Source organism: Pinus tabuliformis, chromosome 9, assembly GCF_031772625.1.
Source record: "Pinus tabuliformis cultivar Carrire ecotype Pingquan chromosome 9, CPIR1, whole genome shotgun sequence".
Lineage (NCBI taxonomy): Eukaryota > Viridiplantae > Streptophyta > Pinopsida > Pinales > Pinaceae > Pinus > Pinus tabuliformis.
In genome coordinates, this window is record NC_142307.1 from 1004159848 (window position 1) to 1004183251 (window position 23404).

General features: G+C 40.3%; 1 protein-coding gene across 3 annotated transcripts in view; it reads right to left on the bottom strand.

Annotated features, from left to right (window-relative positions):
- ATH9 (ABC2 homolog 9) overlaps positions 1-23404 on the bottom strand; it is a 274795-nt gene that overhangs the window by 24813 nt on the left and 226578 nt on the right. The gene's annotated exons all lie outside the window — the stretch shown is intronic.

A 23404-nucleotide genomic window follows, 5' to 3' on the forward strand; every position in this document is an offset into this window, starting at 1 on the left:
TTCTGATTTGGGCTCCTGTAGCAAGGAATTGATATGAGAGGTGGGCTCCTCAAGGATCCTGCCCATCTGTAGCTCTTTCGAACCACAACTCTCAATCAACCCACCTCCCTCCTGGAGGTATCTCGCTTATTATGGTAAACTCCTCCTCCTCGATCTTCGCGGGTGCATCCTTCGGATTGTGCTTCTCATCTTTGTCCTTCTTCCTGAGAGGACATTGTGTTGCGTAGTGACCCATTTCACCACACATGAAGCCTTTGATCTTCAAGACGTCCTTCCGCCTCCGCTACTCCTGTTGCCCCTTAGATGCACGGGTTGCATTCTCTTCCTCCTCCTTGGGCTTCGACCCACTGCTATTGCTTCGGTCAAGCTTACACTTGACTAGATCTCTCCTCAACTCTTCTTGTTTGAGAGCTTCCCATATACTATCCCAATTTGGCAAAGCTAACCTGCCCAGGATGTTCTGCATAAAGACTTGCCACTCTTCTGAGGTTGAGTTTAGGTCCAGTCTCACCATCTCGGAACCTTGAGGTGCAAACCCCACAGCTGTTAACTCGTCCCGGGTCTCTTGAAGCTTCTTGAGCAACGCATCAATGTGCTCCCCCTTCTGCATCTATGAAGATCTCAATTTCTGCTCTAAGTACATCTTCCGCTTCTCGGAAGATCCTTGATACACCGTTGCCAAGGCATCCCACATCTCCTTAGCAGTCCCTCTACTAGCGACGTGACATACCACGTGATCCTTTACTCCATCAAGGATCATCTTCTTGGCTTCGCCATTTCTCCCCTGTACTTCTTCAATGAATCTTCATATGCAGGCACAGCCACCACGCTATTGACATAGGTCTTGAGAAAATGCTCATCTTGAAGGGGCATGACATCCTTGCCTTCTAGATCACATAATTGGATGCCCCATCCAACCTATCCTGATCTCTTAACCCACTGGCTGCCATCTCTGCCACGAAACTATCGAACTGCTCCTCTCTATCTCTCACTGTTGTTGCTCAGGCAATAAGAAAATGGACTTCTTGGCCGAAAGTCTACTAAGGAAAAATTCCCTCACTTTGCTTCTCCTCTGTTTTCTGATGTCTTTCAGCCCAACAATCTATCTGCTGAAAACTGTGTCCCACCAACTCTTTCCTCACGCTAAGGCTCTATGCTGCTCCTTCTGGCTTGGCAACATTTCGATCTAGAAGCCCTTCCTCTCTGTCGACTCACTCAAAGAGAGACTTTCCTTGAAATTTCAACCTTCCTGGCCTGGACTGCACAATCCCTCTAGGGATTTGAACTGCTGCCTCCTACAACTATTCGACCTCCTTCTCTGCTCAGTGTTGGGTTCTCTAGCACTGCTCTTCTTGTTTCACCTGCACTCCTCTGATACCATGTGAAAACTCCTCAACCAAAATCCCTATTGCGGCAAACTTATGTTACTTCTCCTACTTGTTAATCCATACAAGTTATTTACTGTGTTCTATGGCAAATATTGAAGTAAATATTAATGCACCATACACTTAATTAAAAATAATATGCCAAAACAAGAAACTAAACAAGAAAAGATACAACACAAGTGACACCGTTATTTTTGGACAAATGTCCCCTTTAAAACCCAATGTGGGAAAACCGATGCAGCAGATCTGAGGTTTTTAATATTAATCAGAATTTATTTTTTAATACAAATTCTAGATGCCTTCCCGGCAATCCAGTTACAGAGAATATCACTCGGCAGAAGAAATAAGTGATATTAACTCACTCTACACTGCAAGTCCCGGCTAATCCGGAAATTGAACCAACGAGTCCCCGGCTACCCCTGCATTGCCACTACGCAGTCACTACGTGGGCCTGCGTCACTGCCTTTCAGGCACTGCGTCACCTCTCTGTTGGATTGATTTGCTCTCAAGAGCTTCGACTTCAGTCCTCCCGACTCAGAACGTCAAACCCCTAGCAAAATCTCGAACTTCTACTTGGAAGACACCGCGTTGCTCTGCGTGAGCCCTTCCTGGCTCTGTGTCACCCTCACTAGGCACTGCATTGCCTCTTCTACGTCTTTCTCTACCTCTCTGTTGTGTATTCTTCGCTCCGGAGAAGACTCTCCAGCCAAAACTATCTCTGCCCCTCTTTGCCTGATCACCGCGAAATCATTGTGATGCTCTCTGGCTCAGCAATTCGATCTGACTAATCAACTCTCTCTGTGTGTTCCAAATGACCTTCAAGCCTCCTTAAATAATCTTCTCATTGACATTCAACGGCCCAAATTAGAAGTTAATCAATGGTTAAGATCATTTATGCTTGATCCTCGTCTTCTTCTAGAAGTTACACCCACAGTTTGTTTAATACCCATTAATTATTTTAATTTCCTAAGTTTAGACTTAGTGACCCATTAAAAATAATTAATTATTTTAATAAAACTGTCTAGAGGTGGAATTTTCCAAAACGCTTTCTGGGTTCTTTGGAATACATGTGCCCAAGCCTCCTTGCAAAATTTGAGACTTAGACCACATCCGATGCTAGCGGAAATCAACACTCCCTCTTAGCAAGGATTGTGATCTAGCAATGCTTCCCACTCAAGCATCGTCCTTTGCGTTGTTGATGTCTGACATGTTGTTCACCAACTACTGCATTATTGCTACAATCGTATTGCTACTAACACTGCCACTGTCAACACTGCATTCGTACTACAACCCCCTCTCAAGTGTTGCATCTATGTTGTTGCTATCACTGCCACTGCTAACACTTCATCTACACTGCAACTGAACAACATCACAAAATCCCAAAACACTTTTTGGGTTCTTTGGGATACATGTGTCCAAGCCTCCCTGCAAAATTTGAGACTTAGAGCACATCTGATGCTACCAGAAATCAACATCATCATCTCCTGCTGACACCCCAGTGAGAGATGCATTCAAGCATCTGTTTGTGGACATGTCAGTGGGACGTGGTTCATCCTTTCCCCACATGTAGGATGCTTATTCCCTACGATCTATGGTTTACACGTCAGTGGGATGTGGTTCATCATTTCCCCACGTGTAGGATCCTTCCTACTATTGTTGATTTGCATGCATGTAGGACGTGGTTCATCCTTTCCCTACTTTAGGTAATTTGCATGCGTGTAGGACATGGCTCATCCTTTCCCTACTCATGGTGGTTTGTATACGTGTAGGACGTGGTTCAACCTTTCCCTATTCTCGGTGTTTTTGCATGCATGTAGGATGTGGTTCATCCTTTCTCTACGTATGGTTATGACATGTGTTTGTAGGATGTGGTTTCCCCTTTCCCTACGAGTGGTTGTGGGCAGGATGTGATATATTCTTTCCCTGTTGATGTTATTGCATCATCCTACCCATTGAGTTTGGGACACATAGGAAATACCCTTCATCTGGCCAATGAGTTGGTAAAAGTGGTTTGGGACCATACCACTATCGATGGACGCATTGTGCACTGTCATACTCCTTATGTCTAGGATGAATGATGTTTCTTCAACTTGATCACTCGGGATCAAGTCCAAATGGAGTATACCCCTTTGGTTATATGGACTGACTTTTGTCAGTGGAGAGTAGCAAGGTCTTCTGACTCACTCTAAATTGTTTCTTTTTTTTATTAATATCAATGTTCCGTAGAGTAAAGCAGAGATGAGATACAAAGATGGTTCATGACGACAGGATGGCATGATGGATGAATTGGCGGGTGGAATTCTTCCTAGTTGAGAGGGAGTGTTAAAATTGGCAACTAGGGCCAAATTCCACTTTGGACAACTCCTTTGGGAAATATAATTATGGCATTGACCAAAATCAACCTAAAGATCATCAAATTTGGTTAAGGAGAAGTATGATTTTGAATTTCTGTTTCTCTCATGCAAAATTAGCAAGGTCAACCTCATCTATATGTCGGCTCAATAAGCCCAATAGTCACATCTCTTGACCACAACAAATTGTATATATTGATGTGTCATCTCCCTTATTTCACACATTGAAAGGACTTCATTTTTATCTGGGACAATCAAACTTTTGGAGGTGGATACAGGGCTATTTGTTTTTGGGTCTCTCTTCTACATCAAGGTCGAGATTCTTCTATTAAGTAGGCTGCAAGGCATAAAGGAAATTTTGGGCAGTATTTATCATCCTTTGCTGACCAAGATCCATCATGAAGGTAGTCGCAGATCTGAGGGTTGTTTGAGAGACTGTTTAGGATTGTCTTGTATGGGGTTGATCTTGTGCAGTTGGGCCGTAGCTCTAAGGGTTTGGATCAGGTAAGACGCAGGCCTAAAGAAGCTTGTTCTAAGGTCACAAGACTGCTTAGATAAGTCACTTACATCAGGAGGGTTTTGAGGTAAGATTGAGGGCTTAATCTAGCTCAGGTCAGCGCTACAAACCAGCGAAGGGGAGCTCCTTGTAAACCGCACTTAAAAGGAGATGTTTTGGAATTGTTGAGCAAGACAGCAGTATATTGTAAGAAGCCCTAACCAAACCATGGGTATCTACTGATGACAAAGTGCTGGAATGACAGCCTTCTGAGCCATCTTCTTGTCTAATGTTGGAACTTCTAATTGTCAAGTCATTTTGACTTTAAGTTATTGTACACTCTCTCTCTGTTGAACATTCGATATTAATAATAAGAAGATTTGATCAAGGGTTTTCTCCATCTTGAGGTTTTTCCCTAGCTTGAGCCAATTTATTGTGTCCTCTTGTCTTGCCTTGTCTTCATTATTTATTGTACATGTTCTTTTCTTAGTTACTGTCATCATGATAATGTTTCGAATGATTGCTAATGGTTTAATAATTGGGCTAGTCAGAGAATTGAAGCTTTTGTCTTAAGCAAAGAACATGTTATCCTAACTTAACAGGAATGTAACGGGGAAGCAGTGTGACAGCAGTGTGGACAGATGATGGTCTAAGCCGAGTCGAGCCTAACGTTGATGGTTGTCGGTGGTTGAGCGGGTGTGAGGTAAGCGTTACCTATCTTCTTTTATTCTTTATTTTTTTTATCGACTTTTTTTATAATTCTATTTTTCCATATTTTTTTCTTTTGTTTATTAATGTAACGAAGAAAGTTCATATACACAACGAAGTAATCTTCAAAACACTTGAAAGATTTAAACATCCATAGTAAGACAAGTAATTGTATATTGAATATCATATAAAAAAATTGATGTGATGGTCAGCGGATAGTGGCGCTGCAGAAAGAATTAACAGTGTGAAATGAGCAGGGCAACGTCGACGTCATGGGCTACGTTAGACGTTGTCGATGCGTTTGTATGATGTGGTTGAACGCAAGGTAATGGTTGTGTCAACTGCATGGTTCAGGTATATATATATATATATATATAGAAAGAATTAACAGTGTGAAATGAGCAGGGCAACGTCGACGTCATGGGCTACGTTAGACGTTGTCGATGCGTTTGTATGATGTGGTTGAACGCAAGGTAATGGTTGTGTCAACTGCATGGTTCAAGTATATATATATATATATATATATATATATATATATATTTCTTCTAATTTTTTTTACTTTCTTTTATATGACTTGTTTTTATATGACTTTCATATATTATTTTCAATTTCTTTTAATATTTATTTTTGTAAATAATATTTTTTTAATTGACCAAAGGCCTAAATAACAACCTGCAAAATGGAGAACCACCACATGTAGCGAAACGCTTCAATGACAACAAGGTTGACGAATTTTGACAGCCAAAGACCTGGATTGGAGAACACGTCTTTGTGCAGCGGGTGAGCGACCAGAGGATCGAACAGCTTTGAAACCACTGTAACGAACAAACTTCATATACGCAGCAATAATCTTCAAAATACTTTGAAGACAAAGATATCCATTATAGGATAAATAATGTATATTGAATATTACATAACAAAAAAATGATATGATGATGTGAATGTTACAAATGAGGTCTGCTTATATACCTAGGCAGGTGCCTCTTCATGAATGGTCATGTCTTTTATACATGCCTTCCCATTAAGCTAATGACTATTTAATTAATCATTATGATTATTTATGATTTACATTTGTTTATATTTATTTTAGTTTTGTATAATTATATTCATAACAGGAATCTATATTAGGAGTACTTTATATTGTAAGGTTAATACCACTTTATATTATTATAAAGTTGCTTTATGATGTGATAAAGTTGAGCTACAATGATTTGATGTTCATTTAAGTCATGTATGAGTGGTTTGGCATTGAAGAGGTTACGAAACTTCTCCCTCATTAATTGAAGGTTATGTAATGTTTTGCAAACTTGATTAGTGAATAATAATGAACCTCTTTATCTGTGTTATTGTGATCTGTAATTGTGTATGTAAATTTGATACTATGTCACGACGAAGAAGGACACATCCACGAGTCACAGTGAAGAATGGGAAAAAGGATTAAAAAAATCATGGATATGCATAACACCAAATGAGAAGTTGCATCTCAGGGACGAAGAAGTCAATATGCAAGAATAAAAGTGTTTAATTTGTTAAAAATAGGGGTTTTAATAAATTAAATATTTTCCAAGTCAGAAACTAAGTTACTGGAAACATCTGGAGATATTGGTTGAAACGTCGTTCCCCATTTCTGAAACAGAAATGGGTATGATTTGTGTACGATCTATGATGAATGTGACTAGGTTTGGTCTTCATAAATTGTATTTGAGTCATAATGAAATGTATTTATGAAAAGAAAGGAAAATAAATTATTATTATTATTATTATTATTATTATTATGACTTATTAAAGCATGGGTTTCATGATTGGGTCATCATGTTTTAGGTCAAAGTCCACACTGATGACTTCTAGGATTTATACTTAGCCATTAGAGTCATTGTCCATTTAAAGAGACCCTTCTTGGGCTTTTGAATCATGTAAAAAGATTTATTATTGAGTCAAATAAGTTATTTTTCACCTCCACACCAAGTCAACCTCAAGGAGATCAATTCAACCTCAAACACGGCAATTCGACCTCACCAGAAGCCTATATATTGGCGCAGTTTGATTCATTTGAAGGACACTCTCACACAAGTTCGAATTTCAAGAAGAGGCATCTAAAAAGTGTGAATTTGGAAAAGGAGGAGAATTGTTGGGAAGGTCAAGATTGACATTTTGGGCCATCTATCTCTCACACATGTGAACTTTCTAGGAAGATCGAAGTCTCTATTGTTGCATCGAAGTTGTCGTTGCCAGGCCGAAGTCTCTATTGTTGGATCGAAATTGTTGCTGCTAGGTCGAAGTTGTTGTTGCTGCAAGGTCAAAGTTGTTGCTGAAAGGGTTGACTTGGTGTGGAGGAAGTTTGTGTCTAGGTCAAGAGCCTTGGATTATCTTGTGAAACTATTGAAGGAAGAGTTGTTGACTGGGTTTTCCCCTAGATTGGGGCTTTTCCCTAACTATCTGTCTACATCTGGTGTCTTTGATCTTCACGCTATTGTTTTGGTAATTGCTTGATGAACTAAGATAAAAGAAGAACACACGAAAGTTAATAAGAAGAACATAAGAATCTCACAAGTAATTATCAACATAAAGAAAATCTTTCTGCCTTTCTGATTTTCTAACACGATTTGCCATGAAACGTCGTCAAAACGTAGTTGAACCATATCAGAATTTCGTAAACTCTAGATTCGGGTTTAGAAATGTTTTGGAGGTTTTAATTTTTTTTGGATGCATATGTGATTTGTTTCTGGAGGTAAATGTCAATGCTATGGAAGAGACATTGTTGGAGAGGGTATGTCATAGGTGTGGAAGTATTTTAAAGAATTACTATAAGATAAAAATCACCAAATCTATGTCATCATAAGCAACAATGCCGAATGGAACTATCAACTCAACAACCTGGACGTACCAAATCTAATATCAGAGTCGTGTTGGGTAACAACCATTAGTTTATCGCATCAAAAAGGTTCATATCGTTCATCCCCCAAGCATAGGAAACCAACTAACATAAAAAATAGATAGATCATCTATTATTTCATCGCCTGATCAAGGCTTAATATAACTCATTGCCTACCACTCGATTTCTAAAATCAATTTTGAAAGGACTTGGGAGACGAGACACTGAAAAGCAAAGTGACAGAAATGCTCGTGGTCCTCATAACCTCATAATCGGTAATGTCTACTTTTTTAAAATGAGACAAGTGCAAGTTTGACATCTTGAAATATTTTTTAGGGTTTCATTAAATTATACAACAACTTGTAATATTTGCTGGTAGAGTTGGTGGCAAGCTTCCTTTGTGTGGAACCAGAATAGGGTTGTGGAACACATTATTTTGAACACATCGCAAATATCCTTCATTGATCTGCAAATATTTTTGAAATTCTTTAGGTAAGTTAAAATATATTTTATAGACATACGGTCCATGCTCTCATGCCACTCACTTTTGTTTCAAACCTTTCAAGTACATGGATTTGACACTTAAACATTTAACTTGTGACATTTTCATCCTGTTTCTTTATTAAAAGGCTTGTCCCACCGTTATGGAATCATTGCATGTTAGGTTATTTGTAAATGTAACTAGTAAATGATAAATATTGCTTAGGTGTTCTAACATGTAATATTCGGTAACATGATTTTGCTTTCAAGTTTTTGGTGATATTGTGATATTTTATTTTGTATGCTTTTTTAAACGCCAACGCTGAATTATGATGACAATGTTTATGTTGAATTGATGATTATGATTTGTTTATGTTGAATTCATGATGATAATTATGTATTTTCAAATATAGCATCTAGATTCTAAAGACTAAAAGACGAATGATGATACAATTTTTTTGTTTTGTCTCTGGAATTTTTGAAAAATTGTCATATCCATTTCAAACCCTGTATCTGTATCCGTTCCCGTATCCATTTCAATGCAACTTAGGTCAGAAACTTAGGAAACAGAAAAATTAAATCAAGGAGAGAATGTCAGGCACAAATTTCAAGACAACAGTCAGCGCAAACCACACATGTGACTACCAGGCATGCAAATCGAGGTACACAGACAGAAAAAACCACAGAGAACTGCAGGCATGGTTTTAGAGGCACAGGACAGGAGAACAGCACTAATTTCAAGATGGGGCACAGAATTGAGAAAAGTCAGCACAAATTTTGAGTGCACAGATTTCCAGATGTAGGGCATGTTTTTAAAACAAATCTGAGCACATATTTCAATGAATACGGTAACAGTGCAACTTCCCAGGAAGTTGTGAACTTTCCAAACTCTGGCAGCACAGTTTCCTAGGCAGAGACGTACCTTTTCACAGCAGCCAGGAATGGATTACAAGGCATTTTTGATTGATAGAGGTTTGCAGAAAAAGGCACAAATTTCCGTAAAATAGCAGACAGCAGGCTGAACTGTAAAGTAGCAGTAGGCTCACAGGTATAGCAACAAGCACCTGTGCCAAGGCAGGCTGTACATACTGCATAATTTCTCCAGTATTTTCCAGAAATCTCGCACGGAACATTTTTGTTGTATGAATGCTTAGAGGGAGGAAGTAGATTCTGTAATAAGCTAGAAAGTTAGCAGAACAACAGTCGTGCCAGGTTGGTGCTGAGTTGGGCTGATCCAAAGGCTTGTACTGCGGACAGAATTTAGGAGGCAACATATCCATGTGTCGATAACTGACTGTTAAAATTGGCAACCAGGGCAAAACTTCATCTGGGTCATCTTATTCATGGCTAATAATATTTTTATTAGATTCCTCTCGTCGAGAGGTGTAGGATTGGTATAAAGATCATCCAATTCCGATAAGTATTCATGGAGATATGAATTTATTTTGATTATGGAATTATTATCAAGCCGACCTACAACTCATGTAGGCTCAGAAGCCCAACAGTCGCATCTATTCACCCACCAACATTGTGTATAAATATAAGAGGACTTTTCCTCATTTGGACTCACTCATCTCATCACATCTCTCTCTCTCTACTGCGCAGATATGAGTCTCTTCTCTACTGCGCTGAAATGGGTCTCTCTCTCTCACACATGTGAAGCCGGAAGCTGTTGAATTTGAAGCTGCAACTGCAAAAGTAAAGATTGACTTGCGTGGCCTAGAAGATCTCCTCTTTGGAACTGCGTTGTAGGTTCATCTAAACCTCTTTTGAAAGCCGCAACTTTTGGTGGTGGAATGAAGTCGATCCGACGAACGGTTTGCAAGATATCCACTGCCCTAGTTTGAAGCCGGAAACTGCTGAAACTGAAGCTGCAACTGCAGAAGTAACGATTGACTTGCGTGGCCTAGAAGATCTCCTCATCTGAACTGCGCTGTAGGTTCATTTGAACCTCCTCTGGAAGCCGAAACTTTTGGGGGTGGAATGAAGTCAATCCGACTGTCGGTTTGTGAGATATGGTCTGCTGTAGTTTGATAATGAAGCCGCTAATGCTGATGCTACTGATCTAGGGTTTGCTACTGCTGATATGAATCAGATTTATTGTACTATTTCTCTCTGCTGAATTATTGAAGATAAAAGAAGATTTGATCAAAGGGTTTCCCCACACATTGTGGGGTTTGTCCCTGGCTAGCCGCCACATCTTGTGTCTCTTGTCTTGGCTTGTTTTCTGTCGATCGTTTAATGTTCTATCTGCACTTTACTTTATGTACATGTGATTGCTAATCGGTGGAATATAATAAGAAAAAGAAGTAAACTGTTATAAGCATAGAACATACCATAACTCAACATGGTATCAGAGCTGAGGTGAAGACAAAGCCCGAGCAAGAGCAAGAGCAATCATTGAAGACAAAATTGGCAAGGCTATGCTAAAAGAACTATGGGGTCCTCAACACTCTTTCCTGCCGAAGACAAGCTCCGTGAGAAAGCTAACTATCACGGATGAAAGATGTCTATCGATCTAACCCTTGAAGATCAAGGAGTGCTGGACCATGTAAGAGGCAATATTGTTGAGCCTTCATCAAATGCATCTGCTGCTGCCTGGAACAAATGGAAAAATGGAGAAGTCAAAACAAAGAAGATCATCCGGGACGCTATCGACAAGCGCTTGGTGGCCTACATCTCTGATCTAGACACCTCCAAGGAAATCTACGACAGACTGGTGAGTTTATTTAAATTTAATGATGCAAATCAAGTTTTGTTTCTTAGAAATAAGCTGAGGGAAATCAAGAAGGGTAAAGATGAAAGTATGCAAGCATACTTCTTAAGAATCACCGAGATCAAGAACGATCTCCTATCTATTGGGGAAACTATTACTGACAGAGAAATGGCACTCACAACTCTTTAAGGATTACCATCTGAATGGTATGTGTTCAGGACTACTCTTCTGAACTATAATGTAATTCCTGGTTTCGAGGAATTAATGGCTAGATACATTCAAGAAGAAACAAGGGAAGAAGTGTAAGAAATGCCCATGCCTAAAGGTCCTCCTGCTGCCTTTTCTTTTCATGCAAAGAAAAGAAATAATTCCGGGACTAAATCAAAAGAAAAGGCTGGACCTAAGGCTAGAAGAAAATGACGATGTTACATTTGCGATAAAGCAAGTCACTATGCAAGGGAGTGCCCTGATAGAAAGGACTCACTCTAGGACGATGATCAAAATCCCTCTGATGGCAATCAAAGGAATGACAGATTCAACAGCAAAGGTAAGAGGAGAGTTGGGAATCAAGGAAGAGGACAAGCATTCAAGAAGGCCAGAAATTCCAGGATGTATTAAATGCACCTGACCTCAAAAGGAACCCAGTGTCCATCTCGGAACGGAAGACAAAGGCTACAAGGTAACCTTCAGCGATGGCAAGGTATGTATATGGAAAAATAATGTTAAAGATGCCTTTACTCTTGGGTTTAGTGTTGATTCATTATATCAGGTCGATGGAAGTCTGCTAGGTGTCATGTCCTATGACACATCTCTTCAATCCGATATTTGGCATTAGAGGTTTTCCCCCCTTCATTATAAAGCTATACTCGGTGTAAGACAAATGGTGATAGGGATGCCCGAATTCTGAATAGAGAATGAAGGTGTATGTCCAGGATGTGCTGAAGGAAAGCTCAAAAGGGGACCATTCCCCTCAAGCCAAAGCAAACCTCTGATATATTACAATTGGTTCACTCAGGCATACCTGAGGTTGGCATTAAGAGGGAGACTACTACACCACATACTCCTGAGCAGAATGGTGTGGTGGGAAGGAAGAACCGCACGATGATGGAAGCTGTCTGGGCCATGCTACATGATCAAAGACTTCTGATGTTTCTATGGGTTGAAACTACAATCACCATCGTATATGTACAAAATTGATGCCCTCATCAAGCATTGGGTTCCAAGACTCCTTAAGAAAAGTTCACTGCAAGGTGAACAATCTTTCGACTTTGAGGAGCTCTCAAGAAGCCAACACCAGGGAACCGAAAGAAAAGGATGATGAATCAATGCCTGATGTAGAAGAACCCATGGATCTGATAGATTCTCATCCACATGAGCCTTCCTCTTCTAGGAAGAGGGCTTCATGGCTTAGGGGGATACTTGATGATGCTAAAGGACATGCTGCACCCTAAGGAACCTTCCGTCAAAGTAAGAAACTTAATAGGTATCAAGGATACCTGACCATCATGAGCACGATCATACAAAATGAGCCTACGTCATTCTCAGATGCCGTCAAGCATCAAGTACGGAAGGATGCTATGACCGTAGAATATGAGTCTATTATGGAGAATGATCTCTGGGAAGTAGTTCCCAGACCCCGGACAAGACAATTGTTACTTCAAAATGGCTTTACAAGATAAAGCATGCAGCAGATGGAAGCACGGAAAAGTATAAGGCTCGTTTTGTTGCTCGAGGTTTCTCCCAAAAGGAAGGTATAGACTATGATGAGATATTTGCACCTGTTGCCAGATATACGACCATCCGCTCGATCATAGCCCTTGCCGCTTCACAAGGATGGAACCTACATCAGATGGATGTCAAGACTGTGTTCTTGCATGGCTCGATCAAAGAAGAGGTCTACGTGGAGCAACCCGAAGGATTTGAGATTTATGATCGAAAATCTCATGTATACAGGTTGAAGAAAGCTCTCTATGGGCTGAAGCAAGCACCCCGAGCATGGTATGAGAGGATCGATAGCTACTTGATGAAGCTGGGATTCACTAGGAGTGAAGCCGATCCTAACCTTTACTTTAAAGTTGAAGATGACAAGCCTCTCATACTGGTATTGTATGTGGATGACCTCTTTCTAACAGGTGCAGACCCTCTCATTCACAAATGTAAGAGGGAGCTGGCCTCTGAATTTGAAATGAAAGACCTAGGACTGATGCACTACTTCCTAGGACTTGAAGTGTGGCAAAAGCCAGGAGAAATTTTCCTATCTCAAGGGAAATATGTGGTAAAGATATTGGAAAGATTTGGTATGATGGACTGCAAGCCTGTGACTACCTCGAGGATCTTAACTTTTAGAAGTTATATGGTAGTGATGTCGGACCAGATTTGGGAAATGCCTCTGAGTTTCATAAACTCATTCGCATTGATGTTCTTGGTGAACCTCCGTCCGAACATATTTTTTTGCAGTTAGCATTGTGAGCTCATATTTGGCTGAGCCTCACTGGATTGATGCCAAGAATCTTCTAAGATGTCTTCAGGACACAATCTCTCATGGATTAAGATACACTGCCGGAGATGTGAGACTACTTGGATATACTGATGTTAATTGGGCAGGCAGTGTGGTGGACCGTAAGAGCACTTTCGGGTGTTGTTTCACCTTGGGATCTGCTTCGATGAGAAGGAAGCAGAAGTCGGTGGCTTTGAGCACCGCCGAAGCAGGATATATTGTTGCTAGAATAACCTCGTGTGAGGTAGTCTGGTTGCGAATGCTCTTCAGTGAGTTGTTTTACCACTGTGATTCTCTATAACAACCAGAGGTGGGATTCGATTATTGAGGAATCCCGTATTCGTCGATTGCTCCAGCAGATAGACATCATCTTGGATATGGTAAGTTGATGAGCAAGGAGGCTCCATCGCATTAAGATGATGTACAGGTTGATACACCTTGTCAAAGCCCCGAGGAAAGATCTAATCTGTGATTTTCCCAAACGACTTGGAGTCGGTAAGAAACCCTTGTACAAGGGTCCTGCATGTTGAATACATTGAGCTCTGGGAGCTCTAAGGGCTTGCGGTTATTATTGGAGCAACATACGACCACAGGGTGACTCACCCTCCCCTGGTGGTGCACACTGGAACAAGATGATTCGCTTTCTTGTGGGACAAGATGATTCGCTCTCTTGTGGAACAGGATGATTCGCTCTCCAGTGTAGCAGGATGATTAGTTCTCCTGTGAGGCCTGGATTGATGTGTTCTCCATGGCAATTGTAGCAGGATTGATGTGTTCTCCTGTGAGGCCTGGATTGATGTGTTCTCCATGGCGGCCTGGATTGATGTGTTCTCCATGGCAATTGTAGCAAGATTGATGTGTTCTCCTGTGAGGCCTGGATTGATGTGTTCTCCATGGCAATTGTAGCAGGATTGATGTGTTCTCCTGTGAGGACAGGATTGATTAGTTCTCCTGTCGAGGCATCCTACCCATGCAGTCTGGGACTCATGGGAAGTACCTCTCATCTGATCAATGAGTAGGGAAATGAAGTTAGGGACCATAGTAGTATCGATGGACGCATCGTTGTAACTACCGTACTCCCTACGCTAGGATGACCTCCATTGATTTGGGATCAATGATACTGGTCTAGGACCAGTGGTAGGAGTTGTAACATAATATGACGCTGACTTCGGGTCAGTTGAGACCATAGTTTTAAAAACCGGCCACAAAAACCGGTAACCGGTCTAACCGACCGGTTAGAGGCCTGGCTGGTCCGAACCGGCCTAAAAAACCTGGTCAGCTACCTCCTGTGCCCGAAATCTGGCCCTAACCGGTCAAAACCGGCCGGTTTAGGGCGGAACCGGCCGGTTTGTAGCAAACCGGCCGGTTTATGGACAGCCCACCGATTAATGACAAAAAGCGCAGCGGTTTTGTGGTTTAGGGGTTTTGGGGGGGAGGGAAAGGTATTTTCCCTCCAAAAACACCCTCACACTTGCTATAAGAGACCCCTCTCACTCTCATTTGTCTCACACAACTGATTTGGAGTGTTTGTGAGTGTTTGTGAGTTTGTTTGTGAGCTTGGAGAGTGTGGAGTTTTTGCTGAAGTAGTCATCTTGGAGTTGGAGTTGGAGCTATTTTGGAGATAGTGTGTAGCTGTCAGTGGAGTTGCCATCTTCAAGAGGAGGCTAAGGGAGCTAGTTTGCATTTCCAGGTAAGGATTTGCACTTGATAATTCCTCATTTGAGTCTGTTGTCCATGAATTTTTTTTTAATGTGTTATACTTATAAACTTCTCACTTCTATGATCTATCATGTATGCTATAAACTCTCTAGCTCTATGCTATCAAATTTTGTAGCTTGAGCCTTGCATGTGCATTTGTTTTTCTACATTTATCTTTGGTTTTCCATTTTGCTTAGCTGCAATTTTTTTTTAAATGGCAGATTTCTTTGCAAATTGTTATTATTTCAAGCAAACATGGCTCCAAAAGGAAAGGACAGTGCATGGGTTCATTGTGATGTAATTGATGGAAAAATGATATGCAAATTATGCCATAAATCTATTGGAGGTGGGGGTATTCTTAGGTTGAAACAACACTTGGCTGGGGTAAGAGGCCAAGTAAAGCCATGTGATGCACCAAAAGAACTGTTAGGTCCTATTAGGGCAGAATACATTGCCAAGCTTGAAAAATTTTATGAGGATAAGGCTAGGGAGAAGGCCATCCAAGATGAAATTGCAAGGAAGAGGGAATTAATAGAAGCCATGAAAGAGAGTGGGTATGATGATTATGAGATTCAAGACTCCACTTCTATCCCTTCCACCAATGACACCTTTCACTATGTTCATCCTTCTGTTGGAGTTGGCCAACCATCAAAAGGAACAAAGAGAGCAAACATCCAAAGTTATTTCTCATCTTCTGCCAACATTGCCTCTTCTAAATCTAATCCCACTTCCTCCCAGCCAAGTTCTCAACCCACTTTGGATCAACATTGGAAAAAACAATGCAAAGAAACTTCTCACCAATACATTGCTAGATGGTGGTATGATTCAGATATCCCATTTAATGTTGCTCGCTCACCTTATTACCAAGCTATGTGGGACTCTGTTATAGCTGCAGGAAAGGGCTTCAAAGGCCCTAGTATGCATGACTTGAGGGGAGCTCTTTTGCAAAAAGAGATATCTTCCATTGATGAGTATTTGGTTGAGTTTAAGGAGTCATGGCTCAAAACAGGTTGTTCCATTATGTCAGATGGATGGACCGATGGAAAGAACCGCACTATCATTAATTTCCTTGTTTCTTGCCCTCAAGGAACCATGTTTTTGAAATCAGTTGATGCATCTGATAGGGTAAAGGATGCAAACCTTCTATTTGAGCTTTTGGATAACATTATTCAGGAAGTTGGGGAGCAGCATGTTGTGCAGGTCATCACTGATAATGCCTCAAACTATGTTCTTGCTGGAAAGATGCTTGAGGCCAAATATAAGACCATATTTTGGACTCCATGTGTTGCACATTGCATAGACCTCATGCTTGAGGATATAGGCAAAGTGGAGTGGGTAAAAAACACTGTAGAGCATGCCAAGTGCATTACAAAATACATTTACAACCACATATGGGTATTGAGCCTAATGAGGAAACACACTGGAGGCAAAGAGCTTGTTAGGCCTGCAATTACGAGATTTGCAACTCACTTCCTCACGTTGCAATGTCTCAATGGTCAACATAAAAACTTGCAGAAAATGTTTTCCTCTGAAGAATTGTCTGAATCTCGGTGGGCTCGTAGACCAGATGGAAAATACACCAAAAAGAAAGTGTTTGACACTTATTTTTGGAAAAGGTCTGTAGAGCTTGTGAAAATTACCGAGCCCCTTGTTAAGGTGCTAAGGTTGGTGGATGGGGAAAGATTGGCCATGGGCTACATTTATGAAGCTATGGATCAGGCAAAGGAGCAGATATGGGCAGCTTACAAGAACAGGTTAGCTAAATATGGCCATATATGGGAGATCATTGATAACAGATGGAACAATCAACTCCATCGTCCTATACATGCAGCCGGGTATTTTTGAACCCAAGGTATCACTATAAAAATCGGCTAGGAGATCAGCATGATGGGGAGGTCAGAGCTGGATTGATTGATTGCTTGGAGCGCATGGTCCCTAACCATGTAGACCAGTTGGAAATACATAGACAGCTTACTATTTTCAATATGGCAAGTGGTACTTTTGGCAAAAACTTGGCAAAGATGGCAAGAGATGTGGACCAACCAGGTAAGCAATTCCAATTTCCATTTTGTTTTTCATTTCAAGTTAAAATTGTTTACGTTCTTTACAATTCAAATTATAAACTAAGTTACTAATTATTGTCTTTTTCTTTGCAGCACATTGGTGGGAGTCATTTGGTGGCCAGTGTCCTCAATTGCAAAGGTTTGCAATTAGAGTCCTCAGTCAAACTTGCAGTGTTTCAGGTTGTGAGCGCAATTGGTCTGTTTTTGAGCGCATACACACGAAGAAGAGAAACCGTTTGGAACAAAAACGGTTAAATGATCTTGTTTTTGTGCAATACAACCTTCGACTGAGGAGGAACCAAATGATGAGCAAATCACCTGATCTAGATCCCATTGTGTTGGACGATATTGATCCAACATCAGAATGGGTGGAGGAGACTGAAGATCCTGTGTTTGAGGCTGATTTTGATATCGACATGGCTTTAGCGGGGGATGAGGCAGATTATGTGGCGGCATCAGAACCAGGATCAGTAGCGGCATCAAGGAAAGGCAAGGAACCAATGGAAGGCACTAGTCGTGCAGGTCGACAAACTCGTGCTTCCATTAGGTCCACTTCTATTGTCATTGATGGCATTGATACTGATGTTGCAGATCAGGCTGAGGCATCCTCAGACTCTGAACCAGATGATGTCTATGTAGCTCCTGATGATGATCCTGTGTCTAGTAGTGGTGATGGACTTGATGATTGATCATGTGTACACTGTAGACTTGTAGTAGGCCAATGGCCTCATAGCTTGCAGCATTGTTTTTGGACTTTATAGGCCATTTAGAGCCTCATTTATTATGTATTTTGCTATTTTGTCGATGATATGTATTGCACTCGGTGCCATTTTGATATATTCACCTTTGCATGGTATATAAATGAGCAAACTTTGCATATTTTGTCTCTATTGGCTTGGAATCATGGTTTTACATCTTAAAAATAGTTTTGTTTCATTAAAAATTAATTATTTAATGTATTTTTTAAAAACCGGTTCGTTTAGACCAAACCAGTCCCGGTTAGACCGGTTCCGGTCGGTAAACCGGTTCATTAGGTGGACCGGTCCGGTCACCGGTTCCAGTTTTAAAAACATTGGTTGAGACTGGTCTGGGATCAGTGGTACATACTCTGAGACTGACTTTGAGTCAGTGGAGAATGATATTGGTTTGGGACCATTGGAGTTGTATTCACTATGAAGCTGACTTTGGGTTGGTTGAGACTGGTCTGGGACCAGTGGTACATACTCTGAGACTGACTTTGAGTCAGTATGATACATCCTCGATCATTTCTTCTTCTTCATAATTCGGACAAAAGCAGAGTAGAACAGAACAATGCAAGAGCAGAGCAGAACAGAACAAAACAGTACAGATCAGTGCAGGGCAGAACAAGACAAAGCAGAACAGGCAAAATAGAGCAGAGCAGGGCAAGGGTCAGGCTGTACAAGGCAGTGCATTTGATGGATGAATAGTAACGACCGATAGACAGATTGCAGATGAAGTTCTCCATGGTTGAGAGGGAGTGTTAAAATTGGCAACCAGGGCAAAACTTCATGTGGGTCATCTTATTCATGGCTAATAATATTTTTATTAGATTCCTCTCGTCGAGAGGTGTAGGATTGATATAAAGATCATCCAATTCCGATAAGTATTCATGGAGATATGAATTTATTTTGATTATGGAATTATTATCAAGCCGACCTACAACTCATGTAGGCTCAGAAGCCCAATAGTCGCATCTATTCACCCACCAACGTTGTGTATAAATATAAGAGGACTTTTCCTCATTTGGACTCACTCATCTCATCACATCTCTCTCTCTCTCTCTATTGCGCAGATATGAGTCTCTTCTCTACTGTGCTGAAATGGGTCTCTCTCTCTCACACATGTGAAGCCGGAAGCTGTTGAATTTGAAGCTGCAACTGCAGAAGTAAAGATTGACTTGCGTGGCCTAGAAGATCTCCTCTTTGGAACTGCGCTGTAGGTTCATCTGAACCTCCTTTGAAAGCCGCAACTTTTGGTGGTGGAATGAAGTCAATCCGACGAACGGTTTGCAAGATATCCACTGCCCTAGTTTGAAGCTGGAAACTGCTGAAACTGAAGCTGCAACTGCAGAAGTAAAGATTGACTTGCGTGGCCTAGAAGATCTCCTCTTTGGAACTGCGTTGTAGGTTCATCTGAACCTCCTCTGGAAGCTGAAACTTTTGGTGGTGGAATGAAGTCAATCCGACTGTCGGTTTGTGAGATATGGTCTGCCCTAGTTTGATAATGAAGCCGCTAATGCTGATGCTACTGATCTAGGGTTTGCTACTGCTGATATGAATCAGATTTATTGTACTATTTCTCTCTGCTGAATTATTGAAGATAAAAGAAGATTTGATCAAAGGGTTTCCCCACACATTGTGGGGTTTGTCCCTGGCTAGCTGCCACATCTTGTGTCTCTTGTCTTGGCTTGTTTTCTGTCGATCGTTTAATGTTCTATCTGCACTTTACTTTATGTACATGTGATTGCTAATCGGTGGAATATAATAAGAAAAAGAAGTAAACTGTTATAAGCATAGAACATACCATAACTCAACACTGACATTTTCTAAGGTTGATTGGTATTTTTCAGAGTACTGTGATTGAGCTTGGCAAATTTTCAACTAGAAGAAAATGGAAAGTCTCTCAGTAGAACTTAGACCCCACTAAAAACTTTAATGGCCATAATTTAAATTTTAATACATGGAAGCAACATATGATTGTAATGTTCTAGAACAAGTGTTTGTTAGGGGTGGATACTGTTGCCACAAAATATATCAGGCCTAATGCAAAGGCTCACTAAGCAACCTAGGTCTTATGGCAACAAGAGATCAGCCACCACTGTCACCTAAGTCACTTCTCTCCAGCTATTTGGCAATGATATTATCCCCAAAAGAGAGGCTTCCTTACAAAGATCACCAGCAAGATATTCAACTAAAGAGGGCTCAATGGTGATGCAAGGTCTAATAACTAATGGGAGAGGTGTTGGCAAAGCCTTGAAAGGCTGAAATAGGAGTTACCTAAAGTTCAAGTACACTTTCCTAAGACCTTTATAATTAAGAGAAAGGCTGCTATAAATCAAGGTTTGTATGATATGCAGATTTAGGGCACACAATGGCCTATAGAAGCTCTAGAAAATAGCCTATAAGTGATAGAATCAACAAAGGACCAAAGCCAACTAGGGTTAAGTAAACAGGGGTCTTAAATGGGTGAAAATGCATATGACGGCAACAAAAATCAAGACGTTGGCCCTAATGTTGGGGTGAAAATATGCAATGAATGCTATATTATGCCTTTTTATATTTATTAAATGCAATCTCTTTCAATAAGGCAATAAAAAAAGCCAATAAGTCTCCATTAAATGCTGATTTAAGCTAATTCTAACCCTAGTTACCATAAATTTAAGAGAAAAAAAAAAAAAAATGACCACCACAAGTTAGTCTAGTGTCTTCTCTCAATTGGGCAATGGAATCAATGATGGCAAGGTCAATGATAGGGGAACCTTGACGAGGTGGGTGGAGGACAAATTTCCTCTCTTAGAAACCCTAGCAACTTTCTCTAAGTGGAGATTTAAGGTCAATGGATGCATGAACCAAGTTCCCTCAATGGATTCTTGAAAGAATAATTTTGAAAAGCATAAAGAAACAAGATTTCAAGAAAAATATTGCACTTTTTAATATGGTACAAAGACCCCGTAATTTCATAAATTTGCATGCAAAACGGAAAAAAAAAATAGCAATAAACTTACACCATTCAATCAAGAATCACTTCATCAATAGAAGACGAGTCTCCTCATGCAAAAATATCCCGCCCAAGATAATTTACTCCACCAAGATCACATTGCATCCAAAGGAAAGGAATAATAGAACCAATGCACACTTCCTAAGAGAGAGAAGTGTTGTGTTGTGTGATGATTCAAAATGAAACTGACTCCCCTCAATTTACATGAGGCTAACCAAAGTCATTTTCATTAAATTACAAGTAAAAGCCCTAAAAAGTTTACTTGAGTACTACTGGAGCCTAAAGGTCAAAAGACGACCTTAGGATAGCTTCAAAACATAATAAATACATCAAAATAGCTCGTATGTGTGAGAATAGAATCTCTCCAAGATGACATCATCCTCTCAAAATGGTCAGTGTTCATAAAGAAAGTGATAAAGAAGCTCATGAGTGCTCCTCACTCCAAGAAATTATCAAAGTGCATGAGTATATCTCCAAATAACTCCTCCATCACGATGTCATCTCCAAGAAGGCCCGCATTACACTTCTAGGGCACATGGGGTGACATGGCATGCTCTCAGGTAACCATCCTCATCTGGGCTCTAGAACAAGGCAATGTCCATCAAACTAGCCTAGGGTTGCCCTGGGTCCATTTAGATATATCATCAAACAAGCCAACACCTTGGCTTCCTGGTATAACATTTTAACATCTAGAGGTTGTGAAATTTTTGGCTACCCAGAAAGTGTTATTAACCCAATTAATTATTTCCTATTACTTAATCACGACAAATTAATTCTTTTTTATTGAGAAGAGTTTTCGGCGAAAATCACATCATAATTTATTTGTCGACGCATTTCGAACCAACAAGTGTGGTTCATCATCAAGACAAGTTGAAGAACCAGAACATGGTTGCACGTTAAATAGAGAGAGCAAATCATCCAACAGCTATATTTGACTAGGAAACGACTATATTTGACTGGGTAACTAGACTGGACCAAGGAAGAGGGACAGGGAAAAAATAATTAGTTAATTAATTTATAAGTTAGTTTTGTTATATTTATTACCATATTTGATTAAAAGTAATTGTTTGTATTTAACTACCAAGAGTATAAATCAATAACCTATTAATAGACCATTTTTATTATTAAAACATATAAATAAATAAAAACTTATATTATTAATATTATATGAAGTTATGAACTAATAAGAAAAATTAATAAAAGTTTATTAAATGGATAACCTATTTAGTTAGTTAAATAATTGACCTAATACTAAAGTTAAGGAATCTAACAGTATTGCATATATAGCAATTTCTCCTAATTAAAACTACCAGTGTTGACCTGAAAGTTGACCAGCATTGACTAGTTAGGGCTGACCGCAGCTTGCTGAACTTTTGACTGTTGTTTTGACTGATTATTGTGGACTGTTTTGGGCCGCTGAAGATAGCTATTGAAGACCCAGTTCTTCAAGTTGACTAGAAGTCAATCCGGGGCTGTTTTGACCAAGTTTGACTTTGCTGATTTAGGGTTTGTTGTTGCTGTTATAAAATTACAGAATTCTGAATTGTCCTATTTCTCTTTGCTGAACTATTGAAGAATAAAGAAGAATTGATCAAAGGGTTTCCCCACATTGGGGTTTGTCCCTGGCAAGCCGCCACATCTTGTGTCTCATCTTGGCTTGTTTTCTGTCGATCGTTTAATGTTCTATCTGCACTTTACTTTATGTTTGTGTGATTGCTAAACAGTGGCTAATAAAAAGATTTGTAGTAAACTGCTCTAAGCATAGTACATACCATACTTTAACATAGTATCAGAGGTGAGGTGAACACAAAGCCCAAGCAAGAGCAAGAGCAAGAGCTAGAGCAATCACTGAAGGCTGTTGAAGCAATCTTAAAGAAGTCATGGGGTCCTCAGCAAACTTCCCCGCTGAAGACAAACTCCGTGAGAAGTTTGACTATCACGAATGGAAGATATCTCTCGATCTGACATTAGAAGAGCAAGAAGTGTTGGACCATGTGAGAGGCAAAATTGTTGAGCCTCCATCAAAGGCATCTGCTGCTACAAAGAATAAGTGGACCAAGAGAGAATTCAAAGCAAAGAAGATCATCTGGGACTCTATCGACAAGCGCCTCGTGGCCTATGTTTCCGAGTTGACCACCTCCAAGGAAATCTATGATAGACTGGTGAGTTTATTCAAAGTTAATGATGCAAATCAAGTTTTGTTCCTTAGAAACCAAGTTGCAAGAAACGTGGGCAGAGGGTCCGTTTCTGTACGGAAACGAAACAGAAACCCGTACGGTGCAGCCCAGAAACGCGTTTCCAGCCGTACTGGCCCGTTTCTCGAGGAGGAAATGTGACAAGTACGGCCGGAAACGCGTTTCCGGTCCATACATTGGAGTTTCCTCTTGTAACTTGACTTTT